Below are 17,634 nucleotides of genomic sequence, written 5' to 3'. Positions count from 1 at the left end.
AATTTACACGCTCCATGCTTTTAGTTTCTCTAATCGAACTTTATTGTATTCTACCTTCCACCATAAGTATTTTCGGTGTAAAAAAAATTATGGAATTTTAATTTCTTGTTTTATATTCAGGGGTTCGGAACTAATTCCGGAACATGTTCCTTCATGACTCCCTGTTGTAATCGTTCCGGAACAAATACCCGGAACTCGTTCCTCAAGATATTCGTTCCGGAGCAAATACTCGGAACTCGTTCCTCGAGATATTCGTTCCGGAGCAAATACCCGGAACTCGTTCCTCAAGATATTCGTTCCGGAACAAATACCCGGAACTCGTTCCTTGAGATATTCGTTCCGGAGCAAATACTCGGAACTCGTTCCTCGAGATATTCGTTCCGGAACAAATACCCGGAACTCGTTCCTTGAGATATTTGTTCCGGAGCAAATACTCGGAACTCGTTCCTTTGATATTTGTTCCGGAGAAAATAAAATGTAATTGTTCCTTGTCATTATTAATAATTTATTAATGGAGCAAAATGTATTTGTTCTACGTATTATGTTGTTTCGTTCGAGTTTATTGAAGGTGCACATTTTTTTTGTTACTTTATTCTTTGTGTGTGGTATTTTAGAAACAATAGACACATTAATGTAAGTTAAATATTAATTAATTTAAGTTAAATGTTAATTAATTTACCAAAAGATTATAGTTAATGCATTTAATATAACAATCAATGTTATTTTCAGTGTACATAAATGTATATAGTATATACATGGTGAAAGTTAACAGAGCTATTATAATATATTTTTACATACTGAGAAAAATGTATGCAACTAATCCATCAAAACCATCAGTTCTTTAATCATAAATTAAACTTGCAAAGTTAAAAAACACTTAATTTATATTAATTTAATATTTTTTTGGCTAATTATTTATGATTAATTTTCAGTGTATTTTTTTTACACAGCATATACAGGGTGATTCTTTTATCGTGAACCACTCAATATCTCATAGGGTTTAATAGGAAATTAAAATTTTTTTTTTTTCATATTGTTGTTATACAATGTGATCTCAATTTTTCACAATTTTTTTTGTTTTTACCCCCCTCTCAACTTGTGATGAAGCTTCAAGTTTAGGACAGGAGGAAAGGAGGAATGTAAGATTATTTTTATCTGGGCGCATTTCCAAACCGCACTTTCCCTTCCATCCTAACTTAAACCTCTTATAACTTTTAAAATAGTTATCCTAATCTGGTTATCGACCAGTCAAAATGTTTAGTACATTATTCTCAATTTAAAAAGTTAATAAAATATATACGTTACCATTTAAGTTTCAAAAGTTGCTATCAAAAAAACTTAGTTGAGAGGGGGGTAAAAACAAAAATAATTGTGAAAAATTGAGATCACATTGTATAAAAACAATATGAAAAAATAAATTTTAATTTCTTATTAAACCCTATGAGATACTGAGTGGTTCATGATAAAATAATCATCCTGTATTACTCTAAGGATAAAAACTATTAGCTAGTTAAAAAGACCTAATAAATAATTAAAATATTCAATAAGGATTGAATAATAAATGTATAAATAATAACTGGATTCATAAATAAAATAAATTAACTACTGTTATAACTTATAACCTATAAACAGTAAGTTGTGAAAATTTGCATAGTAATAACATAACAGATTTGAATGTAGATCGACTTATATGGTTAATAACAATATTAATGCATTTACACAACGTTATTATTTACTGATATAGTACCTAAATATTATCTTAATGGTGTATCTACATATACATTTGAAAATAACTTGCTATAGACATGCAGTAGAAAAGAAGCGTTCGGCCAATGTAGCCATTATATAATAGATTAGGATAACTATATTAAAAGTTATAAGAGGTTTAAGTTAGGAAAAAAATAAACTTAAATACCTACGCATTAATATTGCGTTTAATTTATGATTAAAGAACTGATGGTTTTGATGGATTAGTTGCATACATTTTTCTCAGTATGTAAAAATATATTATAATAGCTCTGTTAACTTTCACCATGTATATACTATATACATTTATGTACACTGAAAATAACATTGATTGTTATATTAAATGCATTAACTATAATCTTTTGGTAAATTAATTAACATTTAACTTAAATTAATTAATATTTAACTTACATTAATGTGTCATTTAACTTAAATTAATTAATATTTAACTTACATTAATGTGTCATTTAACTTAAATTAATTAATATTTAACTTACATTAATGTGTCTATTGTTTCTAAAATACCACACACAAAGAATAAAGTAACAAAAAAAATGTGCACCTTCAATAAACTCGAACGAAACAACATAATACGTAGAACAAATACATTTTGCTCCATTAATAAATTATTAATAATGACAAGGAACAATTACATTTTATTTTCTCCGGAACAAATATCAAAGGAACGAGTTCCGAGTATTTGCTCCGGAACAAATATCTCAAGGAACGAGTTCCGGGTATTTGTTCCGGAACGAATATCTCGAGGAACGAGTTCCGAGTATTTGCTCCGGAACGAATATCTCAAGGAACGAGTTCCGGGTATTTGTTCCGGAACGAATATCTCAAGGAACGAGTTCCGGGTATTTGTTCCGGAACGAATATCTTGAGGAACGAGTTCCGGGTATTTGCTCCGGAACGAATATCTCGAGGAACGAGTTCCGAGTATTTGCTCCGGAACGAATATCTTGAGGAACGAGTTCCGGGTATTTGTTCCGGAACATAAAAGAGAAATGAGTCAAATAGGAACGAATTCCGAACCCCTGATTTTCTGTAATAGTATTTCTATAACTTTATATTCTGCAATTTTTAAATTCAGTCAATACTACTTTCTGGATTTCTATCGTTCCGGCCGATTTTATTCTGGTAATTTGTGGGTTCCCGAGATTGCAGAATAAAAATTATCCCTCCAAAAAAATGGAATATTATTTGTTAGGGCTGGTAACACTGGTCCAGCGGTGTACAACATTATTTATAAGAAGAGTCGTTTTTTGAACTGCCGTTGATTGTTGTTGAGTGTCGTTTTTTTTTTTTTTTGTTAATAATGTATTATATTAACTTAATAATTAATTCACGAAATTGGATTGGTCTTTTAAAACAAGTTTATTTTATTGTAATATATTATTTATACAATTGTCAATTCATGCGGTTAAGCAGATAGTGGACATGTGTGAGATTATCAATAAAATATATTATATTATAATGCAATAATGTATCATTTATTTTTCAAGTGATATTTTTGGATTATTCATTATAATTTCCATAAGAAACATTTGCAGGATCAATAAAATATCAACACAACGACGAATTGAGCAGAAAACGTGAAAAATGTATTTCACCGAAAACGAAACTGTTTTTGGTGTCAATTAAAAATATTGTCTTAGTTGAGTTTAGAATGCGGAAGAATGGAAATGGCCATTATTATAACAGCTGGAATAAACATAAACGGTCAGAATGTAATTTCTCTCCTTTTTGAGGGCTTCCATAGTAAAAAAAAAAAAATAGTCTTGACACAGTAACATAAGACAGTAGTTATATAATATTAAAAAAAAATCAAATGGCCATATTTTTAAGATGTGTATTATGTTATTGTAATGTTTGAAGTAGTAAAAACCATAAAAACGAGAAAACTTCAATACCACCGATATGTATTGCAATAAATAATCCAGGGTAAAATAGTTGGGAGAAGGAGCTGTGGAAGACCTCAAATGTCTTGGACGGACAACCTCAGAAGATGGTCCAACACATCTACGAATTCACTATTCAGTGCAGCCATCAATAAACTTAAGCTCACAGTAGAAAGTATTGTAAGTATTGTATAAATATTATCAATATAAATAACCTAATGCATATATTATGCACTTACATGCAGTGAAGGGTTAATATCAATATACTGAACGATATTTTATGGGGAATGAAGAGACTCTGAAAGACTACTTAAGAAATACTGGGACTTAAACTCACCAACGTACTCGTCCATGTTGAAAGTCTTGACGTACTTGAAAGAAACTTCACCGGCCCTGTAGTACTTGATCAGGTACTTGTACATCCCTAGCGGAGTTCCACCTGAAGTCGGTCTGAAGTTAATTGATTTGCTTGTAAATAAGAAAGTGCGTTATTATATACTTACCCGTAGGAAGACCCAAGACAAAGTATCGGTCGGGCCCCGGGTTGAAGTCTTTGATTCTCTTGGTCACATACTTGGCCGCCCATTCCGAGACTCTATCAGCATTTTCAGTTATTATCATTCTCATTTTGGCTGCATAAAGACAAATAAAAGGTTGTGAAATACAGTGACCGAGCCAGATAATACAGGAATAGGTCAACAATTTCAAAACAACGCAACATGTACCTATCTATGTCATAGGCCCTATTTATTGAGGAGTTAGGTCAAGGTAGTTTTTTGCCAAAATCTTAATCTTATGCACATCTTATTCCTTTGATAATTCACTAACTGTTTGGTTCTCTCGAGTTGTACTCGTACAACAAATAATTAGTTGGATTTGTGTGTTGGCAAGAGTTATGATTGAAATCATAGTAGGTATGTAAAAAATAAAATAAAAACACATCATTGTATAATATACAATACCTACTCAGCCAGGCATCGAAGGTAAAAATATAATGCAATTAAAAAAAATGTTTATTAAATTAAAATGAAACTATACAACTAACTCGATACATGCACAATATAAGTGTTTATGGACATTTCTTAAGGAGTTAGGTATAGATGTTAATTTTAAGGTTTAACCGTGATGTGCACTTATTAGTCCGGTAATTAGGTGTTTTTTTTTTTGTAGTTGAATGCAAAAATATATTTTTTAAACTTTTTTAGGCATAGTTTTTATTTATTTGTATACAATAATTTTTTACATAATTTATTTTCTCACAGGGTCCGAGCTCAATCGTAAAAACAATAGGTATGGTATAAATATAATGTTAATAAATACAATTATTAATGACTTGACATAGGATCTGGCCGTGAATGGTAATTGCTCTAGCTGTGCTTTATATGTGTGTATATATGGAAGAGGAAGTGTCATGAGGCCAACTGCATAATAATATCCAATGGTCTTAATAAAAAACTTAAATAATAAATGTCCGATATAGATATAGTAGTTTTGTAAAAATAGAAAACGGTCGATTAAAAAAATAGGTATCACATTTGATATATATATATATAATAACGATTAGGTATATCGTTTCGTTTTGAAATAATAGTTTTATCTGATTTATTTTACTGTATCTTAAAAAACGTATCAAACATCCGTACACTTTTTTTTATTGTATTTTTCAACGATAAAGAAATGGAACATATTTTATTATATCATGAAAAATGATTTGTTTATTTACACACAACAACATAACATGGTAACGATTTGAAAACAATATAAACAAAATATAGGAAACACAATAATTTTACAAAACAATTATTAAAAAAATAAATTATTACAATAACATTAACGATCAAAAGTATTTACAGTAAATTAAACGGATAGGTTGAAAATGCAAGAAAAGGCAACAATAATAGGTAGAATCAAATAAATATTTACAGTAAAAATAACAAATATGGGGGAAGGGGGGGGGGTAGAAGGTGCAAGCCACAAGGGTACGTTAGAAACCGGCATAATACAATCCTCTGTCGACGGGCTTGTCCGGGTACGGTTGCTTGCTTCTAAGGCTCTTGGCCTCAGGGTCTTTACCCTCGCGACCCTGGCTCTGTATTCGGCGTTCCCCGTGGCGGTGCTTTGGCCGAAGCGGGCCGCCACGATCGGTGTCCTACGTACGGGTTCTTGGGCCGGTCGCGTTTCGGCGGGTTCCTGGGACGGGCCGCTGGCAACGTCGTCGCCGCCGCTATGGGCTTCGATGGTCGGTGGTTTGACCTAGGTGGCTTCGTACAGAAGTGCGTCAATAATGGCGTTGTACGCACCGGCAACAGTTGACCGTGCCCAGCGGTTCAGACTGGTGGCCAGACAGCCTGACTTCTGGCGGCCGACGTCGGTGGCGTTTACGGGAAACAATTTTTTACAATGTGAGAACAGCTTGTAACAATGATAACAGACCAATGCGGTGGAAAAAATAACGTAACTAATAAGAGCAATTAAATATATGAGAATATAAAAATACATTACATAAAAGAAAAACATTAAAAAACATATAGTATAAAAAATGATTGGCTTTGGAATAAATTTACAAGAAAGACATAGGATTATTAGGAAATATAAAAAAGTTACCAAAATGGAGGAATATAAAAAATAACGGACACAGTCAACGTGGGCGGAATACCAAGAAAAAATAATAAATAATAAATTGCGAAGTGCACTTATTTTAGAAATAAAACGATATAAATGAACAAAGACCATAATTAATTGGCATGCAAAATTTAACCCATCCAGAGCCTGTCGCACGTCCGCGGCATCTTCGCCGGCTTGGTCGGCTTTGGACTTGGTGGTTGCCATACGATCTAACACTTTCATAATGCCAATTGACAGCCCGTTCTTCAAAATATTGTACAAAAAAGACATTGCTTTAGGAGAAAAGGTTATTTTTGATAAAGAGAACAAGAGAAATATAAAACATGAAAACGATACACAGTACAATTTTAGACAAGTCAATAGTTACAAAAAAACAACGGCCGTCGTGACGACCGTTAGTTTATTTGCAACATTTGATTGTATAATATAGTAGCCAGACATATTATTATTATATTTGTTTGTTTATCTAAAGTCTTAACACCCCAAATGGGTAACGAGTACAGTTATTAAAAGTTTCACAAAAGAATATACAGCAACAACTTGGGTATTAGATATACAAATAGAAATAATAACAAATAAATATATACACAATAAACACATGTAAGCTTAATTACTATTCAATATATAATATTTTTTAATTTAATTTGGGAACCAAAAGAAAAATCAAAATTAAGTACATTGTCACATGCATCTAAAATGCGATACTCTGGACTATATTTAATTAAGTTTGTGTAGCATTGTGGTATTAAGAACGGGCGATTATTTCTTAAATTAAAGGTTGGAATTTTAAAGTTTATTTTGCTTAGGAATTCTGGACAGGATAATTTACCATTTATTAATTTATGAATAAAACCTAAGTCGTTATATAACCTTTTAGAAGCCAATGACTCTGAATCCAATTCTACAGCTAAAATATTAGACATAATATACGTTGTACCCATAAATGCCCGATTGATGTGTGTATGGATTAAATAAAGACAAATAATAAAGGTTAGGCTTAGGTATACTCAAAAACGGAATTCCTTCTTCGGATTTGATTTAATAATATATGTTTTGTTTGGGAAAGCGCTTGCTATATAATAGCATAGAAAATCTAAGGTTATACTGGGATTAGGTATATCATAAGTTGACAGTACTGTCGAATCAGATATACACTTTTTTAGGATTTGCCAACACATCCGTGTTAAAATAGGTAAGTATTACTACTGCGTTGTATCTCATTAGATTATTTACAAAAAACAAAATGTATTAAACTTTTCATGGATCCAGTGAAAAATTTCCAGAAAACTACTAGGTATGTATACATTTTTGTACACATGGTCTTTTTTTTTTTAATATCCTGTTTTATACTAAAGAAATAAATCATATCATAAAGAAATGAAAAATATTTTATTTAACAAATTTTTTTTTTTTATTTACACAGAATAACATGGTAACAAACGATTTAAAAACAATTAACAAATAGGAAAAATGCCAAGTACAATAATTATACAAAATAATCAACAAGAACAACAAGCCACAAGGGTATGTAAAAACCCCGAATAGTGAAATCCTTTATCGTTGGACGTGTCCGGGCCTTCTTCTCTAGCTCATAGCGATAGCCGTTAACCTGGCTTTATACTCGGCGTCCACGATGGTGGTGGTTTGGCCAAAGCGGGCCACTGCTCGGCCGGTCGCATTGACGTCTGTGGCTTCGAATGGGACCGTACAGCCTAGGCCTTCATGCATTCCGGACAGCAGTTTGTCTTTGAGGGCCTTGCACGCATTCGAAACCGTTGAGCCATTGCTTTTGGAGATAAAGTTGATTTTTAATTAGATAATGATTTATAAAACAAAACAAGTCACAGTGAAATTTTAGAATGTTGTACACAAAAGCCATTGCAAAGTTGATTTTTGATTAAAGATTCACAAAGATTTATAAAGATTTATAAGACAAGAAAACATGAAAACAATACAAAACAAGTCGATAGTTACGATAAAACAATTTGCAACATTTGATTGTATAATATAGTAAATTATTTAACAAATAGTAAAAATGCCAAGTACAAGAATTATACAAAATAATCAACAAGAAACAAATGACAATAATAATAATATGAATCAAAATAGGTCTGGAGGTACAAGCCGGATATGTCCGTGCCTTCTTCTCAAGCTCATAGCGATGGCCGTTAACCTGGCTTCATACTCGCCGTCCACGATGGCGGTGGTGGTTTGGCGGAAGCGGGCCACCGCGTTCCTGTTGCTCGGCCGGCCGCATTGACGTCTGTGGCTTCGAATGGGACCGTACTGCCTAGGCCTTCATGCATTCCGGACAGCAGATTGTCTTTGAGGGTCTTGCACGCATTCGAAACCATTGATCGTACCCAACGGTTGAGACTGGCCAGAGGGCCTAGTGTTTGGCGGCCGACGTTGTTGGTGATTGAAATAACAAAATACATTACATAATAGATAAACATAAAAAAACATACAGTATTAAAAATGATTGGCTTTGGAAAGTGCCGAGAAATAAATTGACAAGAAAGAGTAAGGATTAACAGGAAGTATATATAAAAAAGTAACTACAATAGATGAATATAAAAGCTAATGGACACAGTCAACAAATTGAAGAAATCAAACGTCACGACTGAATAATGTGCAAAAATAACCAATTTAAAGCCACTGTTCGTGCGTCCATGGGTTTGGCGGCATCTCTGTTGGCTTGGTCGGTAGGTTGGACGTCGGCATTGACTGTTTGCGTATTGGCTTCGGGCTTGGTTTGCGCGATACAGTCCAAGACTTTGATAATTTCAATTGACAGTCCATATCTTTAGTTTATTACCAAGGGAAGATATAGAAAACACGGTGTTGCAAACACCAATGGAAATTGTGGTATCTATAGAAAAAAAAATATATATTAGTAATAATTATTAACTAATTAACATGTTGAAGACGAAAAACTAGTCGATAATAAATGTTGTAAAGATTTTAATTTTTCTGCCAAACTGTTGTCGTTATTCTTTTGATATATTTTAAGACATTATTTATTCGTTTAATTTAATATACATCGTTTAATAGGAAATCTCTGCGCTACTTGTCTTTAAAAACCAAACGACTATCGACTTTGAATTTAAATATCTACAAAGTTACAAGTAAAAAATCGATTATTATTGAAAGTTTCTGAGATTCAAACGACAATTTTAAAATGTAATTTTTACTACCAAGATTTTTCCATGTTTGAATTTTCGACAGCAGCTGTACATCATAAACTTCGTCGCCTTAATTAGGTTTGGCCACAAGACGGTAAATAGTCGGTATAGCAAGGCAATGGTATAATTGTTTTAAATTTAATTATAACATTTTACCAGTTGTTAAAATCAACTGCCATTTTAAAATTCTTGTAGTATTCGTATTACAAGCAATTTAGTATTTTTTATCAGCAAGATTGTTATTTAGTGATAACAAAAAGTGATAACGTTGGCGCACGTATCGGTGACGACAACGGTAACGTGTACAGGGGTTACACCTCAAAGAGCCACTCGACACGGAGCCACTCGACAAACAACCATCGAAAATCGACACGGAGCCACTCGACAAGCAGCCACTCGAAGGGGTACCAAAATATACAATATTTATAAAAAATGCACGATTATTATTCGTGTATGTTGTGCGGCTATTATTGTTTATTTAAAGGGGAAAACTTGTACATTTCATAATTAATGCAATAAGGCTTGAACTATTTTTAATTCACTGTGTGACCTGTCTCCTGTTTTGAGTTTTTTTATTTAAGTTATAATCAAATCAGTTTCTATTATTGAAATTTATATTAAAAAAAACTGAAAGTATATGAAACAATATTTACAATATTATATTATAGTGATAATTTACCAACAATAAATTGTCTCTTGAGTTTGTAAAAAAAATGTTTTTCAAAACATCCTTACACGTTTTATAATAAGTAAAGCAGAATGTTCATTGATCAAATTTCAATGAAATTATACTTTTTTTTTTAATTATTTAATACCGATGTATTATACCCATCTATTTAAAACAATACATCGTGAATACCTCATACGAAACTATTCGATACCCGACAATAAAATTAAACACATTTACTTAAATACTTTACAACTTCCAATAGGCAATAACACAATAATAAATTATAGTTAAATATGATTTAATTTTGTATTATATATTTTCATATCTGTGTAATAGTTATCACGTTATATATATGCCGAAAATAATAATTCCGAAAAAATTTAGAACCAAAACATATATTAACCGAAAATATAATAGCCGAAAAATATTTAAGTCGAAAATAATGTCATCAAACGTATTTTAGCTGACACTTATTATTTGAACAGAACCTTATAAGTTATAAATTATAATAGTATACAAAAACACTGTTACGCGTGCCGTGTGACCGCGTTGTGTCTACTGTCTACGCTATTTTTATAACATCTGTGATAAGTTCCATTTGTTATTGAAATATACAGCTATTTTTTATTTTGTGGTTGACATTTTTTTTCCATATATACTATTTATTTCCAATGCTTAATTGTTAGTATTTGTTTATACTTAGCTACACAATAGTAAATTCAAACAGGGACAACCTATGGTAGACTGGCGCCTTGCCGATGCTGAATAAAATGTTTATATATTATTAAGCCGGCAGAAGTTTTTTGGGGTCTAAAATAACCGGTATGGTTCTTTTGGATCTAGATATGATACACTCATCAGACTTATCACTAATGTCCAGCTAATATATAAAATAGATCACTCCAGTTTATGTGTAAACAAGGTCAGATACAAGGGGAAGGCTGGAGTTAATAGTTAATAGTTTATAATACAATCTATATTAAAATAAATATAAACCAAGTCAAACTATAACGAATTTATGAGTAGTAAATTCACATGACTTCTTAAAAACAATCCAAATTAACTCAGGTGCTATAATATAATATACATAATATTATCATTAATTATCATTAATCAAAGATATTATGTATAAATGCACAAACAACAAAAAAGTTCAAATATATTAAACTTATATTTATAAACACAGACTTCCTTATTTCACACTATTATAATATACAAGTTAAAAGTTAGCTATAACTTAAATTTAAGTGACATGTGTATTGGCGTTGTCGATTGCATTATCTAGATGTTTTTATACATGTGCATAGAGTACACAAGGGTTTCACAAAATTATTGATACTTAGTGTGTGATATTATAATTAACGCGAAGTGGGTCTCATACGGTTAAAAAGTTATTAACGAAACGTTAATATTACTAAGTTTACTATGGTCAAGTTTATACAAACTAACGGTTGGTTACCAACTGCGGCCATCCATCACTGATGTTAAATAATTATGAGATTCGAGCTATCAAAAAAAAATATAATGGTTCAACACGTTGGCGGTGGCAGGTACTTAACAAAAGACTGCAAGGAAATAGTTTTTACTAAAAAAATTGATGATTTTACTGTTTTATCTATTTTTAATGTTATAATTATTAAAATTTATTTTATTATTGACCACAATTTAATAAAAAAAAAATTGTTTGGCTTAAGTATTCTAACAGCCTTGACAAAAATGTATTTTCTAAAATGATTATGTACATGTTTATTTTTAAAAGTTATTATCAGCAGTAATAAACATATAATATTAATCATTTGTTGAATAAAAACTAATAGTAAACATATTATGAACACAACGGATTTCATACAAGTTATTTTAATATTAAAGTTAGAAACAATTGTACATTATTAAAGAAAAATACTAAATTAATATAATCAAGTTTATAAAAAATGTTTACTAAATTATTTCCACTTGGCTTATAGTTTTTAAATTTTGAACATAGTTGGAAAAAAAACAAAATATAGTTAGAACATTACAAATAATTATGGTATAAATCTACTTTACCGGGCACCCTTTTTTTCGATTATTTTTTTAAATCGACAGTACTTTAATGTTGATTACGAATATGTAAAAAATTTGCGCCGCTCGCACTTAGTTTGGAAGTTACAGGCTTTTAAAGTTCGCCGAAATCGACATACGTGCGCGCCCGGCACTGCACGTCTACCCGCGCCCGCTGGGTACTTCGTCCGTCGATCGCCGCTCAATTATCATCAGATTCCTCGTCTACCTGCCTCCCGCCCGTCGTGGTCCTTTTTTTTTTTGCATCATAATTTCATCACGCTAATATTTGACTTAATTGGGATTTTGCTATAGCGAACAATGAACAATTTTTGGCTCGCCCGATGCACATTGTTGAGACTTGAGGATGACTTAGTAGTAAATATTAATGTTTTATCGCGCCCGCTAATATTATAAAGTATTACGGGCTATTATAAAGCAATACATGTTAATCATTTGTTATAATTTGGTTATTTATTTATATTTTATGATTCTACATATATTAACACAAAATAAATATATAATGCTGTTTTTCTACAAACTCTGATGAAAATTGTGAGGGACACACACACATACATTCATTTATATATATATATAGATAATAAAAATAGAAATAATTAATCAGATAAAAAAATCAAATTTATATAGATGGCCTATAGCATAAGCCAAATGGGTGGAAAATATACACATTTGCCAATTAGCTAAAAATGTACTTTTTTTGGATTTTTATATCGGTATTTATCTAATTCTAACCCTCTGCTTCTGAGTTTTTAATAATTAGTTCTAAGTCAATAAAAAGTAAAAACCTTTATCAAATACTTTTTAGTTGTATATATAATATATACATGGATCGTTCATTTCGATACTCATGAAAATGCACACAAATTAAACAATGTTCAATAACTTCATTTGTTTTATATTTAAAATATATTTGTAATTTAATTGGAATACATGAAAGCAAGTTAAAATATTATTCAATTAATATCGTTGCAATATACATCATTTTTTTACCTATGTATTATATTAATAAATAAGTATCAATAATATAAAAATGTATAATTATTTATAATAATAGAGTAAAAGTATTTAGAAACAATAATTATTATTAATAGCATGAGTTAACAATAAATCCTGTTGAGTAAATTGAAATGTTTACAATGAACATAGTAACAATGTCTACTATACAATAGGGGTTTTAATAAAAATATAATATTTTCTACAAAGTTACTGTTTTTATTTTTATTGATATACAATTTGGAAATTACATTTTTTGCTATTACTCCGTTATAATATGTGGTGTCGGCCGCACAACATACACAAATAATAATCGTACATTTTACATAAATATTGTACATGTTGGTATCTCTTCGGGTGGCTGTTTGTCGAGTGGCTCCGTGTCGATTTTCGGTGGCTGTTTGTCGAGTGGCTCCTTGTCGAGTGGCTCCGTGTCGTGCTCCCTGTACAGGGCAGTTCTTCCAAAAAATGATAAGAGATAAGAGTTCTTCCAAAAGATAACACAATTTTTATTTTATCAGCGTGACCAACCCAGAAATACCAAAATATAAAATCACATTCTATCAGTCTGCCAATTCTATTAGAATAAAAGTAACTAAAATATAACTAACGTTTATCAGAGTTAACTGTTATCTTTAGAACTAAACGGCAATAATTCAAATGATAAAAAAAAATAACCGTGTTAAAATATATTATATTTTCTTAAATAGTACACATTTTTACGATACATTTATAATGACAAAAAACCAACTAGTTCATATGACGACAACGATAATTATTGGTAAATAAAATTTACTTTCGTTTCTTATTAATATTAAATGATTATTTTTATTAGAATTCTTTTTTAATTCATAATTCAAAACTCTTATTTTCACATAATATAAACTTGCAATATTTAATATGAATTACATAATATATTTATCAATTATAGTACCTAGCGACAAAGTTCATACATACACTATATTGTACTAATTTGTGTGACAATATTATTACATCCTATTTAAATAAAACTATTAATACAAGTAAATTATGTTTTACAGTATGATGGTAGTTGTCTGAAGTCATAAAAAGCTTATCGGTATGCTTATTCATTAGAGCGGTTCGATTCCTGAAACTATCTCTAGTCTGATTAAGTGTGGTAACAGGTATGGAGTTATTTTTTGTAAAATTGTTTTAATTGATTTAATCTCTATTATTTTAATAATTACATTTCAACTTTTAACTTATTTATTAATAATATATCTTTCAGTTTAAGATGAGTCAAAGATTCTGGTTGAACAGTTCTCCTTCGACACTAACTGGAAGAAATAATTGTTTTATCATTTGTCTAAATAGACTAGGTAAGGAAAACATTCTAGATTTGTAGTATTAATACAAATATTGATACAAAATTAGTTTAATATCAATCTAAAACACCCTAATATAGGGTATTTAAAAAAAAAGAAATCAAATGTAAATTATCTTTCTTTTTAATAATTTAATTTACTATTTTCTAACATTATTAGTTTTTGTACAAGAAAAATTGCATTTACTTGTAGATCTTACGTTTCATTGGTATGAGATAACAAACTAGGTCCACTTGATATATACCGGTCACAAATATAGTCTATTCATGAAATCACTCTTCCAAGTGTTATTGATAGATAATTTAAGTTGAATGGTATAAAAAAATGTCATTATCAATTTTCGTTATATTTAATTTTAACTTCACAATTAACAAACGTTAACATTAGTAATTCATTTTAAATTGGTTTTATATTATAATTATTATTAATATTATTTAACCATTTGTTGTTTTTTCAGCTAGAATGTAACCAGAGGAAGATTAAATGGACATATCATATATTTCTCCATGGACACTGTAATCCATGACGGATTTTTGACACTATATTTGAATATTTGTTGTTGAAGTTAATTGGATTTTGTGCAAAACCCCTGGAAGAATATTCTGTATCAGACTAACAGTATAAACGCCACCCAGTATTTCTGTTTACCTGCTGTTAAACATCGTAGTATCATCTCCAATCTCTTTATATTTTGTTTAATTTTATTTAAAAAAGTCGCATTATAATTTATTATTAATCAACTGTAATTCAGTTGTTTATTTATTGAATAACTTATTATCCTGTCTTCAACGTCCATATAAACTGTACTGTATTTATGACCACTACACTGATATCTCATTTGGCTAAATATTTTTAATTTTCAACTACATTAAAACAAAATTAAGATTGTTTAAATTTTTTTTTTTTTTTTTAATACTTGTATTATTGTTTGAATATTTTTACACTTTAAGTGTCAATACAAGTATCTTTAGTTTAACGATACTAACAGTATATTACTATTACAATTTTGACAAACTTAATTATTAGCCTACCAAATAAATTATAAATGTAGCTTCTGTATTTGCTTATTTATTAATATTTACTTACCTTAATAACATTAAAATATTAATTTATTGTAAAAATATCTTGACCTAACTGAAAGATTGAAAATTTGTAAACTGTTGTGAAATTATGTTGATGTTGTTAGGAAAAATTGTGTAGTCAAAATTTTGAATACCTAGATTAAAAAAAAAAAACGGTACAATTTTTTTTTGCTAAACCAAGTAATTATACATTTGTAAATTTTGATGTTTAGTTTATAATATATACATTTTTAGTTAAAAAATATCTTTACTTAAGTATCATTTTATACTATTTATACTTTTTACCAGATTATTTTATGTGTTTTAAACTATTACATTTATTATTTCTATTATTACTATTTATTATTTATTTAAATGACTTATCTAACTTTATGAATTGTACTTTATAAATTATAAAATTGGTCTGAAATGTATACTGTGTTACTATAGGTAGCCTGATAGACAGGAAGTCTATATTGTTTTTTAGAAATAAAAGTTGTTTTTTCTTGGTTAGCTTAATTATATAGTGTGATTGACTAATTTTCTCTCATAATAATTTCAATTAGGTAAAATTATTTTTCAAAACATTTTTGTTTGTGTTATTTTACAACTGAAAACATGTTTTAATAACCACTTACTTTTTTGATAATTTTTAATTAAATAATATTTAATTATGATAAAAAAACAAAGCGTACTTAGTATATAGTATATATTTGTTTATAATTTTATTATTTAGAAATGCATTAGTTTTTAGATGTAGTTTTTGACACAATAAAGTAAAAGTAAACCAAATGTATTTTTTCTAAATCTGTTCTCATAGACACGTTTACTCTCGATAACGAGTGATTTGTATCTGTGTATTGTATTAAGTGATATTATATAATACGTTTAAACGAAGGATGTTTAACATATTGAATACTCTCTTTGAGTATACAATGATGTGTTCGATATAAATTGTATTATAAAGTCCAGATACCGTTATCTTTATTTATATGCATAGTATAATGTAGTAAATAATTATAGATTCAACATTTAAATAATAAATTAGCTTTAGTAAGTTTAACCCTTAACAATACCTGCTATTATCTAATAACTATAGATATATATAAATAATGTCTTGATAATAATTGAATAGTTTTATAACATATTCAATATTTTTGATATTTTCATTTTAGTCAGTTATCAATGAATCAAAGTATACAACTATTTTATTTTTAATAGTAACGCAGTTACATCTTATATGAATCATAATTCATGAAACACAAGTTTGTAGCTCTACACAGTTTTGACCTCTAAACTTAAAGTTATCTAGATTAAAATAGTTTTGAATATTGAAAACCATATGTTCAGTTTTATTCAAATTCAACTATAAAAACTCGTAAAACCATGTAAATATGTTTTAATAACTAAATATTATATTACTTCATTATTTGGGATTTAATGATTTTCAAATATTTTTGATAGAGACAGTGATAACGATATTGGTTTATAATGGCTACAGTCTAGTAATTATAACTAGAGCCCTAGTAATTATAATTACCGACTGAAATAATAGATAATAACTACTGAACAATTATTTATTTCCTGTTTTGTGTAAAGGAATGAAGACACATTTGTTAAAACTATTGGGGCACTTACCTGAAAATAATGATAAATTAAATACCTACAACTTTTATACTTTTCATTGTTAACTACAATTTAGTTAAGTACAACTGTTTAACAGTATAAAGTTAGAATTATCTTCTACTAGTTTAATCTAGTATTTCTAACCAAAATTATGGGGGTATAAGATATTCCTAACACAATTATAAATGTTAATTATTAATGTTTTTAAATGTTCACTTAGTTAAAATAGAGTTAACCTGACCGCTTGATATTCATTTTTTTAATTTCTGATTTGACAATTTTATTATATACATATTAGTGGAATTGGAAATAGCCTCATTAGTTTTCACATTAAATATGTCCATAGCTACGTTTATATCATTTAAATTTTCACAACTTCACCAATCTTAAGTAAATATTAACATACTTAAATCAGTC

General features: G+C 29.3%; 1 protein-coding gene and 1 long non-coding RNA gene across 2 annotated transcripts in view; one reads left to right on the top strand and one right to left on the bottom strand.

Annotated features, from left to right (window-relative positions):
- The window catches only part of LOC126840032 (glucosamine-6-phosphate isomerase-like), a 73,486-nt gene that overhangs the window by 48,930 nt on the left and 6,922 nt on the right, over positions 1-17,634 (bottom strand). The gene's annotated exons all lie outside the window — the stretch shown is intronic.
- LOC126840039 (uncharacterized) lies at positions 13,843-14,527 on the top strand. The gene is made up of 3 exons (XR_007686023.1): positions 13,843-13,965; positions 14,225-14,329; positions 14,434-14,527. It is a non-coding gene; the product is annotated as an uncharacterized LOC126840039 (long non-coding RNA).

This window comes from Adelges cooleyi, unplaced genomic scaffold (genome assembly GCF_023614345.1).
Source record: "Adelges cooleyi isolate 19-005CV unplaced genomic scaffold, UGA_ACOO_1.1 ACOO_flye_CR_arks_rails_tigmint_CR_PRNA_33, whole genome shotgun sequence".
Taxonomy (NCBI): domain Eukaryota; kingdom Metazoa; phylum Arthropoda; class Insecta; order Hemiptera; family Adelgidae; genus Adelges; species Adelges cooleyi.
The sequence above is the reverse complement of the archived record's forward strand: the minus strand, read 5'-3'. Positions and strand labels throughout refer to the sequence as shown.